Source organism: Tupaia chinensis, unplaced genomic scaffold (assembly GCF_000334495.1).
Source record: "Tupaia chinensis unplaced genomic scaffold, TupChi_1.0 Scaffold000104_1, whole genome shotgun sequence".
NCBI lineage: Eukaryota > Metazoa > Chordata > Mammalia > Scandentia > Tupaiidae > Tupaia > Tupaia belangeri.
Window position 1 is genome coordinate 503,175 of NW_006159568.1, and position 13,900 is coordinate 517,074.

Here is a 13,900-nt window from a genome sequence, read left to right on the forward strand (position 1 = left end):
AGGAATTTGGAGCAAGAGATGACCGTGAGCATGTACGCTCCTCAGAAAGCCGTGGAAACACTGGAGAGGCACTGGCCTTTTCCAAGAGCCAAGCGGAGGAGGAATAGGAAACTTGGATTAGTCACATCTAGGTCTCACCTGGCATAGTCACCCTTAGTGACATCTAGGTTACATAAGCAGTGACAGACATGCTATCCCAGACAGCCATACATCCCAGAGATCCTGAAGGCAACAACAGAAATTCCAGAAAACAAGACCGGTGGGTAGCACCGAGGTCAACTGCATCACAGAATAAACTTCATGCTTGGAGCTTGAGGAGTAGGGTGAAGGCAGAGAAGCTGCCAGCCTGGAGATGGAGGTGTGTGAGAGTTATGAGCTGGCTGCTTGTTCTCTGAGGTCCTGGCTGCTCTCAGCTGTTCTTGTCCCCAACGCCTTAACCCAAGAGTTCTGGCCCTAACCGGAAGTGAGGACTTCTCTGCAAAGGGAAGATATGCTTGATTTCCTTCCATCCCAACTCCCTGGGAAAAGACCTAGAGCGATGTTTCTCAAACTCAAAAAACAGATCAGCACAGTTTAAAACACAGTGCCAAATTGTTTGTAAAGTTTATTTATTTATTTCTTCCACAAGAGAGAGACACCTAGAAAGAGAGAGGGATGGACACAGCTGTCTTCACCCCTTCTCAGCCAGTGCAGACCATGACATATTCTCACATGCTCAGGGAGGTCCTGGGCTGCAACTGAGGACCCCTCCCTGCAGACCCAGCCCTACTGCAGCTGCACCACTGCCTGGCCCCTCACATAAATTGTTTTTATAAAGAAGATTGCCTCAGGCTAGCCCTGTAGAGCAGTGGTCAAGCACTATGTGGGAGGAGCTGTACCCCATGTGTCCAACTGCAGTTGGAATCCTGACCCTGGCAGCTTGAAAAACCTGTCAGGTGCATGTGTGTGTTTTCCCAAAGTCCTGACGGGATAACGGAACAGAGGAAAGGGGATTCCAGCATGAGCAAACCCCAATGGGGATACTGTCTCTCTCTCTCTCTCTCTCTCTCTCTCTCTCTAACCGTGTTCATGTGTGCACATGCACCCTCGAGCATGAAAAATCAAAAGTTACCTAAATACGTTAAAACTAAGTATGAACTTATGCTTAGAGTTTTTATATAAAACCAAACAAATTTGTAAATTAAATACAAACAAAATGGGGTCAGCCATGGTGGTTGGATCCCACATGGCTAACTGAACTGTTCAAGTCCCAGGCATGGAACACTCCAGGTGTGTGTGTGTGTGTGTGTGTGTGTGTGTGCACAGAACCTGAAATGTGGATGAAGGAGAAGGTATTGCTGTGTGGCCATCCTCCCTGGGGGTGGGGAAAGGGGGCTTCCTCATTTTCCCTCCCATTTTCTCTCTGTCTCTCTCTGATGAGCACTCAGGCCCTCTAGGGAAAGTAAAAACAAACACAATTACAAAGCCAATAGAAATCGCATGGACGTTGATGGAATGGGGTAGATGAGGTTTTGCTGGAAACTAAATGACTGCTCGCCACACTAGCACGGCTCCGACTGCTCCCGGGCATGGTCCCTGGCGCTCAGCCAGCCTGGTGTGAGGACTCAGTTATCACGCTGCTTTTCTTTATTTAAACTTCCGTGGAAACTTCATTTATTCAACTCACCAAATATTGTTTGGCCTCCATTCGGCTCTAACGCATCGCTTCTCTATTAAGTCTCTCTCTCTTTTTATCGTTTTGTTTTTTCATGAGCCGTCGACACTCGTGGGACCACGGGGTCATACACACCAACGGGACTGTGATGGATGCCCATTGAGCACTAGGCTACGTGCTTTGCAAGCATGATTTCATGGTCTCATGGAGACCCCGGAGTAGAACCGATTACTACCACAGCTCAAGGCACTCAGAGAGTGCTGGTTTGGGCCACATGAATTCAAACACAGTATTGTGATATTAGAGCATACTGTCTCTACCCGCTCCCTAAACTGCCTCAACAGAAGTCACCTGAGTCAGGGAGCCAGCTAGTGGCATAGAGGGAATGCAATTATCTGTGGGGCTAGACCCACATGGGAAGGTCCCCAGTTCTCATCCTGAGGCCTCCCTGTGCACACCAAGCACACGTGAGTGCCTGGGATCTGGGCTGGCTGAGCTGGGGGGCCAGTCTAGATACGAGGTTCTTTTGGGGGATGTCTCTCTTTCTCTCCTTCACTACCCATGGAAGGAAAGAGTAATTAAACTGTTAACAAATTTAATAAGTAGCTGAATTCAAATGGCCCTGGATAGGCTTAATATTTTCTAGGTGATCTTGAAATGAAAATGTATTCTTTTTAAATTTTATAGGGGATTTTCAGACCCCCAAGATTCATTCATGGTGCCACCTGATGCTCTAGGCCTCAGCAATGTGAACTCAGGGAGACCTAGATACACTCCAGACCTCTGGGTGCCCTGGGCTCACAGCTCCTCAATGGGAGACTCTAGGCACCCAGCCACCGGGTTTTGAGGACAGGGGAGCCGGTGGGAATAGGAGCAGCTCCGTGCTGGGCAGCAGTGCAGGAGCTGTTGGGCGTCTGTGACCACAGACACATGCTGTTCATGGTGACCAAGCTGATGTCATCAGCTCCTCAATGGGCATAATGTGGGGGTGGGGAGTTGGTCAAGGCTGGCTGAAGGGATAGAGCTATCTCTGCATCAGGCAGGAGGTCTGTCCACTCAGGGCTGGGAGCTGGCAGCTTGGCCAGTGGCAGAGTAGAAACCGCAGAGATAAAACTCTGCCTGAATTGCCCATTGCCCAAATTCCCCCACCTCTGATCACAAAGTCAGGCCTCCAAGATCCAGCAGAAGAACTCTACCAGCTTCCCAGAACAAGGGAGGCAAGATGGATATTCACGCTATTAACAGAAAATGGCAGCTTTGCATTCTTCCGTGAAATAAGAAATTATAGGTAAATTGATGAGAAAGCGGGCTTAAGAGAAAAGTGAGGTTTCTGGAGGAGGGAAATGGACAGTGACAAGCCAAGAAACCGTATCACAGAAAGTACACATGACAACTGTTAAGTTCCTATAAGCAGCCATCACATAAAAAAGATGTAGCCTTGGGGCCAGCAGGTGGTGTAGTGGTTAAGGTGCTGGATTCCCACATGGCTGACCAAGGTTTGAGTCCCGGACCTGGTTGCTTGAAACACACCAGGCATATGTGTATACATGCCCAAAATTCCAAAAGGAGAATGGAGGAGAAGGGATTGCAGCATGGCCATCCTTCCTGGGGGGTGATTTCTCACTTTCTGTCTCTCTGTCAAGCACACATGCCCTATAGGAAAAAAATCTCTGAAAAAAAAGATGTTGCTTTACTCTCCATTTCTCCAAATGGCCAAAGAGGACAGACAGATTACAGCAAATTCCAAGGAGGTAATTTCACCTCTGCAAACATAAGAGTTTACAAAAAGTCAACAGAGAATCTTGAGAGGAAGGATCCAAATGGGGAGACTGGAGAGGGAATGCTTAGGGTGGGCGAGAAGGTGAAATGGAAAAGCCCAAAGACCCAGATTGCAGAAGCTGCAAACATGCATGTCATATGAGAGAAACAGATGTGTTTTCTTTCGCTAATACAACATCTGCCTGCCGAGTGTTTGTATTATTTTTCATGATTATGTAAATAGAATCTGTATTTCTACTTTCTTCCCATGAAACACAGACCAGAACTGTGTAGAGAGCTCCTTTAGGCCAGTCCTAAGTTCTTCAGTTCACAGTCGCCATCGCTCCCAGTTAATACCCAGCATTCAAGTATCAATTGACACTATCATTCTGCCTTGCTGTAGGGTTTTCCCCTTCTGCCCAGCCCTCTTAACGCATAGCTATTATTACCTGCCTGCCCTCCGTGGGCATTGGAGTGGGTGACTTTTGTTGTGCTTTGTGGCGATCGACCTTCGTTTGAAACAGTGCTGTAGAGCTGGGTTTATCTCAAGTCTCCCTCTTTGCCTGTGCCTTCTGTCATTATGAGCTGCCCTGAGATTTGCAGTGCGTGTAAACAATACAGGAGGTCACCAAAAGTCACATCCTTGGAGACAGGCCCCCACAAACCCAACAAAGATAAGAAAGGCAGATCCTGGGATTTGTGACAACTGGTAGATCATGAAGTCAAGTCACTCTTCAGGCTAATGGCCAACTTAAATTTTTTATTTTAAGAGATTTTTGCCTTAGGGCTCATGCGTTCGCTTAGGGAGGGACTGAGGGGGCGGTAAGGGGAGAGACAGAGACATTGAGAGGGGAAAGTGAGAAATCACATTCGCTTAGGGAGGGACTGAGGGGGTGGTAAGGAGAAAGACAGAGACAGTGAGAGGGGAAAGTGAGAAATCACTCCCCAGGGGGAGATGACCATGCTGCAATCCCTTCTCCTCCACTCTTCTCTCGGGATCTTGGGCACACATGCACACATGCCTGGCATGATTTTCAAGCCACTGGGTCCGGGACTCAAACAGTGGTGGGCCATCACTGTGGGAGTGCAGCAACATAACCACTACGACATCTGCTGGCCCCCAATCCAACATTTTTAAAGGGACATTAATCCTCATTGAAGGAACATTGCTATTTAGTTGACTCTTCTTTAGGAGGGCTCAGAACCTTCTGATACTTAGTGTGTAACCAGCACCAAACAGGAAAACTATGATGTCTGCCTGCCTGGAATTAAAATAAGAGAGTTCAGACAATGACCTGGACCAAAGAACGTTGGGAGTTTCTTATAGATCAAAGAACCAGTACGTCCTCGAACTTATAATAATATTAGGAGCTGATATTTATTGAACGCCTTTTTTTGGACAGATACTTTGCTAAGCACTTGACATGTCTGATCTCACATGATCATGTAATAATCATATAACACTATGTTTATTGTACTTATCCTCCTTTATACAGGTGAAGAAACTCCAACATAGAGAGGTTAAGTAACTTGTCCAAGGTCACACATACAGAAAGCGAGGGAGGCAGATTCAAATCCAGACACTCTCACTCCAGAGACACTAGAAAAGTTATGAAAATACTGCCCCAAATACATAATTTCTCACGGGCATTTCCTTCCTCCAGTCATTAAATGATGTTTCTGCATTTCTTGCCAAGCATACCAAGAGCATAAGACACAGAAGCCAAGTTCTTTTTATTTCTCCTATACATTTGTGAAAATTAAACTAAAAATATTCCCTTTTTTTCACTTTTTAAAATACTGTATAAAATAACTTAAAAAGAAAGTTTCCCTGAAACTAAAATTTGTTGCACAGAATCTATTTCACATTCTGGATTTGAAATGGAATATAAAATAAAAGAATGTTTGGGGCTGGCAGGTGGCATGGTGGTTAAGGGTTGCTGAACTCCCACATGGCTAATCATGGTTCAAGTCCTGGACCTAGCAGCTTGCTTTCTCATCCCCCCCCCCACACACTCTATCCCTTTATGGTCAAATTAAAAAATAAATAAATAAATAAAATTAAATAAAATCATTCTTTAAAAAAGCATACAAGAGTGTTCAATGTCTGCAGCATCAAGTCATTTCCTTCAAAATAGTACATGTAAATGTCATGCTTGCTTGACAGGTGGAGCTAAATTTCCATCATGTTTGTCAAGCAAGATTTGACTGATGGTGTGATCATTCATGGCAATGATCCTGCCAGGTAGACTGGTCAGCTTATTTTGTCCTCTGAGATCATGTTATATTATGAGATAGACATGCAACACTAATGTTGGTTCTCTCTCCTCTAGTTTTCAGTAATTACTATCTAGCCAGTATTTTATAGACAAACTACCAGTGAGAAATCCTATTTGCAAATGACTTACGGGTTAAATGAACCCAATTCCCTGAAAACATGTGTGTTTAGGGACAGCCCCATAGCCTAGTGGTTAACAGAGCCAGATCCCACATAGCCAAGTGTGGTTCAAATCCTGGCCCTAACAGTTTGGAAAGCATGCCAGATGCATATACATGTGTGCCCCAAATCCTGACAGGACTGAGAAATGGAGAAGGGATTGTAGCATGACCATGCCCCATTGAGAAGTAAGTTCTCGCTTCCCCCCCACCCCCCACCCCCCACACACACACGCGGTGAGCATATGGGCCCTCTGGCAATTCAAAAAACTTTGTATTGGAAAATCGTATGTATCAAATAAGCATGAATTCTGTGGGCTGTATTATTGAAATGCTATTACTCACAAAACAGACATGTTACAAAGTATATGATGTTTTGCTGACCAGAAGCCTAAAACTTTTAAAAGATATTTTCAGTAAAATTGTATAACCACATTCGTGTATGTTACTACCTCCTTAATAAAAGAACTAAAATTATCCCATATTAAAGGAGGAAAAAAATATCAAGTAACTAGAAGTATAATGCTTCACCAGGGGGGTGTGAAAAATCGTATGCTTCTAGGAGCCAGCAAGTAGTACAGCAGTGAAAAGAAATTCCGCAAGGCAATCTCATGTGGGAAGGTTGTGGGTTCATGTCCAGAGGCCTTCCAGAGTAAGCTGAGCACCTGTTTGTCCATGATCGGGGGCTGGCTGGGGCTGAGGGTGGATTGTGGGATTGGGATGCTGTTGAGGTATGCTTACTCTCTCTTATTCATGGGAGAAAGAAATAAATTTTTTTAAAAAATTAAGCTCTTATGCTGAACTCAAATACAGAAATACACTGCAGAGCTGCATTTGGTCAATGCCAGACAGACTATGCAGCTGTGGTTCCATAAGACTGTAATAGGGGCCAGCCCTATAACACAGCAGTTGAGCACTGTACAGAGGAAGCTGGATCCTACATGGCCAACTGGGGTTCAAATACTGTCCCTAGCAGCAACATGCTGGCTGCATACACATGCCCAGGATCCTGATGGGACAGAGAATTGGAGGAAGAAGGATTATAGCATGACCAGGACCCGGGGGGGGGAGGGGAAGAAGGGGTCCCCTCTCCCTCTTTCTCACTACACCTGCATTCAATCGTAAATAAAGGAAGAACACTTTTTGAAAAGATTATAAACTACACCACATAGCTTAAGCATAGGCTATGCATCTAGGTTTGTGTAATCATACTCCGTGTTGTTCACACAATGACAAAATCACCTGACAACGCACTTCTCAGCACATAACCCTACTGTCAAGTGAGGCATGATTTTTTAATAGACAGTTTCTCGTGCCTTCATTTTATAAATGGGTTAAAATGATATATAATATATAGGTTTTAAGGACGTCAAATTAGTAGCCTGTCTTAAATGGAGCCAAGGTTATGACAAAACACCAAGTATATAAGAGAGCAGAACCCATGAAGGCCACAAGATGTCGCTTTCTGACAACTTCTTGCTGGCAGGAAGAGGGTGGGGAGAGATGTCTCGGTACCTGGATGTAATAACCAGAGGTGCATGTCAACACGCAGCTGACACATACAGATCAATAGGTCAAAACTTAACATGTAAACCACTTTTCCCTTCATTTTACTTTTCTCCTCGAACAACAAGCAACCTGGAGCTTGCTGATGTTAGTGTAGATGTGAGAGACCATGTGAGTTCCCCATCATTCCCTTTCGGCCTTCACAGACATGCAATGAGATGTCCTGAGTAGGTATTACGATCGCTGTTTTATAGATGAAGAAACAAAAACCCAGAAAGGTTATAATCAGCAAATAAAAATTTCAATGGCCAGGACCAGCCGGGGGCATGGTGGTTGGGGTGCTGAATTCCTACACAGCTGACTTGAGTTTGAGTCCTGGACCTGGCAACTTGCTTTCTCACTTTCCCCCTTTCTCTTTCTCTGTCTCTCTGACTCTCTCTAGTGACCACATGCCCTATAGCAAATTAGAATAATAATAAATAAAAATTAGGTAAATAATTCTAAAAAAAAATTCCAATGGCCAGGTTTCTTGCCATCCCAACTCCGTCTTGTATACCCTGCCCCTCCCCCATCCCTCATAGTAGCGGTGGATGGGGACAGGAATTGACTGTTTTACTTTTTGGAAATTAACTTAAAATACTTTATACTAAATTCTTACATGAATTTGTGTTTATTTATGTTTCCAAAACAAGACTTCAGAGAAATTTGATCTATGCTATAAGACAGCAATCCCCAACCTTTTTGGCACCAGGGACCATGGAAGACAATTTTTCCACAGCTTGGGGGTTGGGAATCCCTGCTATAAGACCCTTTGGGTTGTGTTGTCCAGGATGGGTTTCCAAGGAAGCTCACCCTGTTGTTAGGAGTGTGTACGACTAAAGAGGTTGAAGGCGTTTTGTTTTGCTTTTTATACACTTATTGGCCCTTTATGTCCTTCTTTCATGAATGGGTTATTGTTGTGCCTATTTTTTCCATCGCTTTTTCTTACTGATTTGTATGTGCTGTTTATAAATACTCTGTATTCTACTTGCCATAAATGTATTTCAAATACTTTTCTCACTTTGTACTGACATTTATCTTTTGTTTTTTTTTTGGAGTTTTTTTAGGTTTTGGCCATAGAGTATGTGCATGCTTGCAGGAGAGATATGGAGAGACAGTGAAAGAGAAAGTGAGAAACTATCCCCATGGGAGATGGCCATGATGCAATCCCTTCTCCTACATTTTTAGGAGTTTGGGCTCTCACACATATGTGCCCAACATGAGTTTCAATCACCAGGTCCAGGACTCTATCCACCTTTGGCCATGTGGCAGTCTGGCACTTTTAGTGCCATGCCACCTTTTGGCTCTGCCATGTGCTTCTTTGTCATCATACTTGATCTTATCTTTTGTTGTCATGGTTATACTTCTAAATGCTTACCTTGATTCTATATCTTGTGAAAATATTTTATTCCTAATCTACTTTTAAAATTTTTGCTAATTTTAACTCTTTCTTTTATCCTCTTTATGTTTTTCCAATTATCTCATAGTTGTTGTCTTCTAATTTTTATTATTATAGAACACTATTTCATCCCTTTTAATTAATAATGTATTTAATTATTGGGACCAGCAGTTAGTGTAATGGCCACGTCGCTGGACTCCCATGTAGTCGACAGCAGTTTGAGTCTCAGACCTGGTGGCTTAAACTCACGACGGGCATGTGTACATGCGTGCCCAAGATCCCGAGAGGAGAATGGAGGAGAAGGTATTGCGGCATGGCCATCCCCCCTGGAGGGTGATTTCTTGCTTTCTGTCTCTCTGTCTCTATCTTTCTGGCAAGCACAGGCACCCTATAGCAAAAAACAAACAAACAAAAAAACACCTTTCCAAAAACAGAGAAAAAATAATAATGTATTTAATGATTAAAGTTACCTCATTTAGAATACTTTGTTAGATTTTCTTAGTTTGGGGGCTGGCAGGTGGAATGGTGGTTAAGGGCACTGGACTCCCACATGGTTGACCACAGTTCAAGTCTCAGACCTGGCAGCTTGCTTTCTCACTTTCCCTGTCTCTTTGTCCTTCTCAGATCAAATTAAAATAAATAATGTTAAATAAAATAACTCTTACAAATATTTTCTTGGTTTGTATTTTTTCTCAACTTTATATCCAAATGAATCTATCAAATACAGAAATACACTGCAGAGCTGCATTTGGTCAATGCCAGACAGACTATGCAGCTGTGGTTCCATAAGATTGTAATAGGGGCCAGCCCTATAACACAGCAGTTGAGCACTGTACAGAGGAAGCTGGATCCTACATGGCCAACTGGGGTTCAAATACTGTCCCTAGCAGCAACATGCTGGCTGCATACACATGCCCAGGATCCTGATGGGACAGAGAATTGGAGGAAGAAGGATTATAGCATGACCAGGACCCGGGGGGGGGAGGGGAAGAAGGGGTCCCCTCTCCCTCTTTCTCACTACACCTGCATTCAATCGTAAATAAAGGAAGAACACTTTTTGAAAAGATTATAAACTACACCACATAGCTTAAGCATAGGCTATGCATCTAGGTTTGTGTAATCATACTCCGTGTTGTTCACACAATGACAAAATCACCTGACAACGCACTTCTCAGCACATAACCCTACTGTCAAGTGAGGCATGATTTTTTAATAGACAGTTTCTCGTGCCTTCATTTAATAAATGGGTTAAAATGATATATAATATATAGGTTTTAAGGACGTCAAATTAGTAGCCTGTCTTAAATGGAGCCAAGGTTATGACAAAACACCAAGTATATAAGAGAGCAGAACCCATGAAGGCCACAAGATGTCGCTTTCTGACAACTTCTTGCTGGCAGGAAGAGGGTGGGGAGAGATGTCTCGGTACCTGGATGTAATAACCAGAGGTGCATGTCAACACGCAGCTGACACATACAGATCAATAGGTCAAAACTTAACATGTAAACCACTTTTCCCTTCATTTTACTTTTCTCCTCGAACAACAAGCAACCTGGAGCTTGCTGATGTTAGTGTAGATGTGAGAGACCATGTGAGTTCCCCATCATTCCCTTTCGGCCTTCACAGACATGCAATGAGATGTCCTGAGTAGGTATTACGATCGCTGTTTTATAGATGAAGAAACAAAAACCCAGAAAGGTTATAATCAGCAAATAAAAATTTCAATGGCCAGGACCAGCCGGGGGCATGGTGGTTGGGGTGCTGAATTCCTACACAGCTGACTTGAGTTTGAGTCCTGGACCTGGCAACTTGCTTTCTCACTTTCCCCCTTTCTCTTTCTCTGTCTCTCTGACTCTCTCTAGTGACCACATGCCCTATAGCAAATTAGAATAATAATAAATAAAAATTAGGCAAATAATTTTAAAAAAAAATTCCAATGGCCAGGTTTCTTGCCATCCCAACTCCGTCTTGTATACCCTGCCCCTCCCCCATCCCTCATAGTAGCGGTGGATGGGGACAGGAATTGACTGTTTTACTTTTTGGAAATTAACTTAAAATACTTTATACTAAATTCTTACATGAATTTGTGTTTATTTATGTTTCCAAAACAAGACTTCAGAGAAATTTGATCTATGCTATAAGACAGCAATCCCCAACCTTTTTGGCACCAGGGACCATGGAAGACAATTTTTCCACAGCTTGGGGGTTGGGAATCCCTGCTATAAGACCCTTTGGGTTGTGTTGTCCAGGATGGGTTTCCAAGGAAGCTCACCCTGTTGTTAGGAGTGTGTACGACTAAAGAGGTTGAAGGCGTTTTGTTTTGCTTTTTATACACTTATTGGCCCTTTATGTCCTTCTTTCATGAATGGGTTATTGTTGTGCCTATTTTTTCCATCGCTTTTTCTTACTGATTTGTATGTGCTGTTTATAAATACTCTGTATTCTACTTGCCATAAATGTATTTCAAATACTTTTCTCACTTTGTACTGACATTTATCTTTTGTTTTTTTGGAGTTTTTTTAGGTTTTGGCCATAGAGTATGTGCATGCTTGCAGGAGAGATATGGAGAGACAGAAAATGAGAACTCACCACCTCCTCCAGGGGCATGACCATGCTGCAATCCCTTCTCCAATCCCCTTTTGGAATTTGGGGTATGCACATCCACACATCCACATGTTTTTCAAGCTGCCATGGCTGGGATTCGAACCACATTGTCGGCCAAGTGGGATCCAGCTCCCTTAACCACTAGATCACAGAGCTGGCCCGATGGCTTCACTCTTAAAATCTTTCAAAAATTGTGACTAAATATACAACTTGCTAATATTTTATTTAGGAGTTTAGCATTGGATATAATAGTATAGGAACTACCTGTTGCTAGAAGGTAAAATATTTGGACCCAGGACCTTTTCTGAAGTAGCTTTTTTCATAATTTCTTTTTAAAAGTTTATTTCTTGAGAGAAACAGAGAAGCAGAAAGTATCCCGACAGAGTCTTGTCCTGCTGTGATCCTCCCCACAGCCTCCCAGCCAGCCAGGACCACAGATTCACCTGGAGAACTGAACCCAGGGCCTTCCCCTACTGGCTCCAGTATTGCAGACCTTACTGCTCTGAGCCTTAACATGTCTTTATGTTATGGTTACTATATATACAGCTTATGTATAGAGCAAGCGAGAGAGATCTCACACATGTATATGTGTGTGTATTTTTTATCACCAATATTGTCTTTGAAGTAATACCTGCCTATGTCTCTGTGTGTAATAAAAGCTGTATTTTAGATTTTACCGGAAAGCACGAGCTGTCGCCCAAGAAAGCAGCAGAGGTAAAGGAGATAGCATTCACTCATGGAGAATGGTCACACTGAAATCCCTTCTCTATCTTTCCCTCCTTTCTGAATTTTGGTCATGCACACACCCACATGCCCAGTGTGTTTTTCAAGTCTCTGGATCCAGGTCTCAAAGCACACAGGTGGCTGTGTAGGATCCATCTCACATAACCACTAGGTTACAGGCTGGCCCAAGTAGTTTATATTTTCTGAGCAAAGCAATCAATATTTTTTCAACTTACCAGCAAACAGCTGTAATGGTATTCTCTAATGGGCTCCATCATGGCCTTATCCTCATCCTAATGCATCTGCCTGTGCTTTCTGCATTTTTATTTCCTGTCTACCTTTGTCCAAGATCAATTTCACAGGTCTTTCCAAAGTATCTACTCTTGAATTCATTTGTAAATTGTATAGATTTTACTCATCTTTTTCCTTCTCAACTTTTGTCTTTATTGATGTCTTCCTCTTGTTTTTAAATTCTCTTCCCACTTGTTGCTAACATTTTTCATTGAGCTCTTCTTTGCATTTTCTTACTAAACACAAGTGTGTAAAGATACTTCCTCTGCAAACAACACTGGCCACATCCCATAATAACTAACATTTACTGAGTGGTATATGGCAGGTAGTATGATTTGAGTACCTAAGTCTCACTTCAAGCCTATGATGTGGCAGGCATTATTACCACCCTTTAATAGGTGAGAAAACTGAAGGTCAGAGAAATTATGAAGCTTAGCCAAGGTCTTAGAGTTAATCACCCTGTGCTAGAAATCTAATACTGGAGCCCACGTGACTCTATTATGCACTTCATGCTGAACTTTGGTATACAGTTTTAATGTCTTCCATTGTCCCCCATCCAATAGTTTGAATGGCAGCTTCTATTTTCCCCTTTACCCACTAGCTCTTCAGGAAACTTTTGATTTCCAAGAGATTAGGATTTTTGGTTAACTTTTTGGTATTACTTTTTTTGGGGGGGTATTACTTTTTAAATGTCACGCATTATCACCAACGGATTATCACCAACAGACTTGTTTGCACAAGCTCTCCTTTTTGGCAATTAAAATCTTTTTGGAGAAACGCGTCTTCGACAGAGTAAGAGACAGTTAGAGAGAAGTAGTAAAATGAAGCAGGAAGTTGAGCAACGAAGACCTTAGGACCTTCTACTTATTTACAAAACGTACAACACTCCACCACGCCCAGGAACGGTGCTGGGTTCCCGCAGCCGCGGCCGAGCCTGAGCTACTAAGGCAAGGAGACCGGAGGTGAATGAGCGCTGGGACAGAGGTGAGGCCCGCCAGTAGGAAGTCGCGGGCGTCACTGAGCAGAGAAGCCAAGCAGGCAAACACTCTCAGCCATGATCCCGGGGCGGCGCCGGAAGTGGGGCCTCCACCCCCTGCCTGCTTAGCCAATGGCCGCGCGATGCGCCGGCCGACGGTGGTCACGTGGCACCTGTAGGGGCAAGGTGAGAGGTCCACGAGGTGCAAGGAGGCACCATCTTTGTTTGTTGCCACAGAACACCAGAACAGTTTAGTCAGAGGCAGGCGTCTCTCTGTATCTCTCCCCACGATTAACCTGGGTCAGCGCCGCTACTTGAACCTGAACTGGCCTCACCACCAAGGTTGCCCTCAGTAAAGATGGCTGACTGGCGCGGAAGAAAAAAGCCGGAAATAGGCGGGCATGGGAGGAGCCGGCAGTGGGCGGGAGGGGCGTGGTTTGTGGACTGAAGGGCGTGGTCTGTGGGCGGGAGGGCGTGGTCTGTGGGCGGGAGGGCGTGGCCAGCCGCCTCAAAT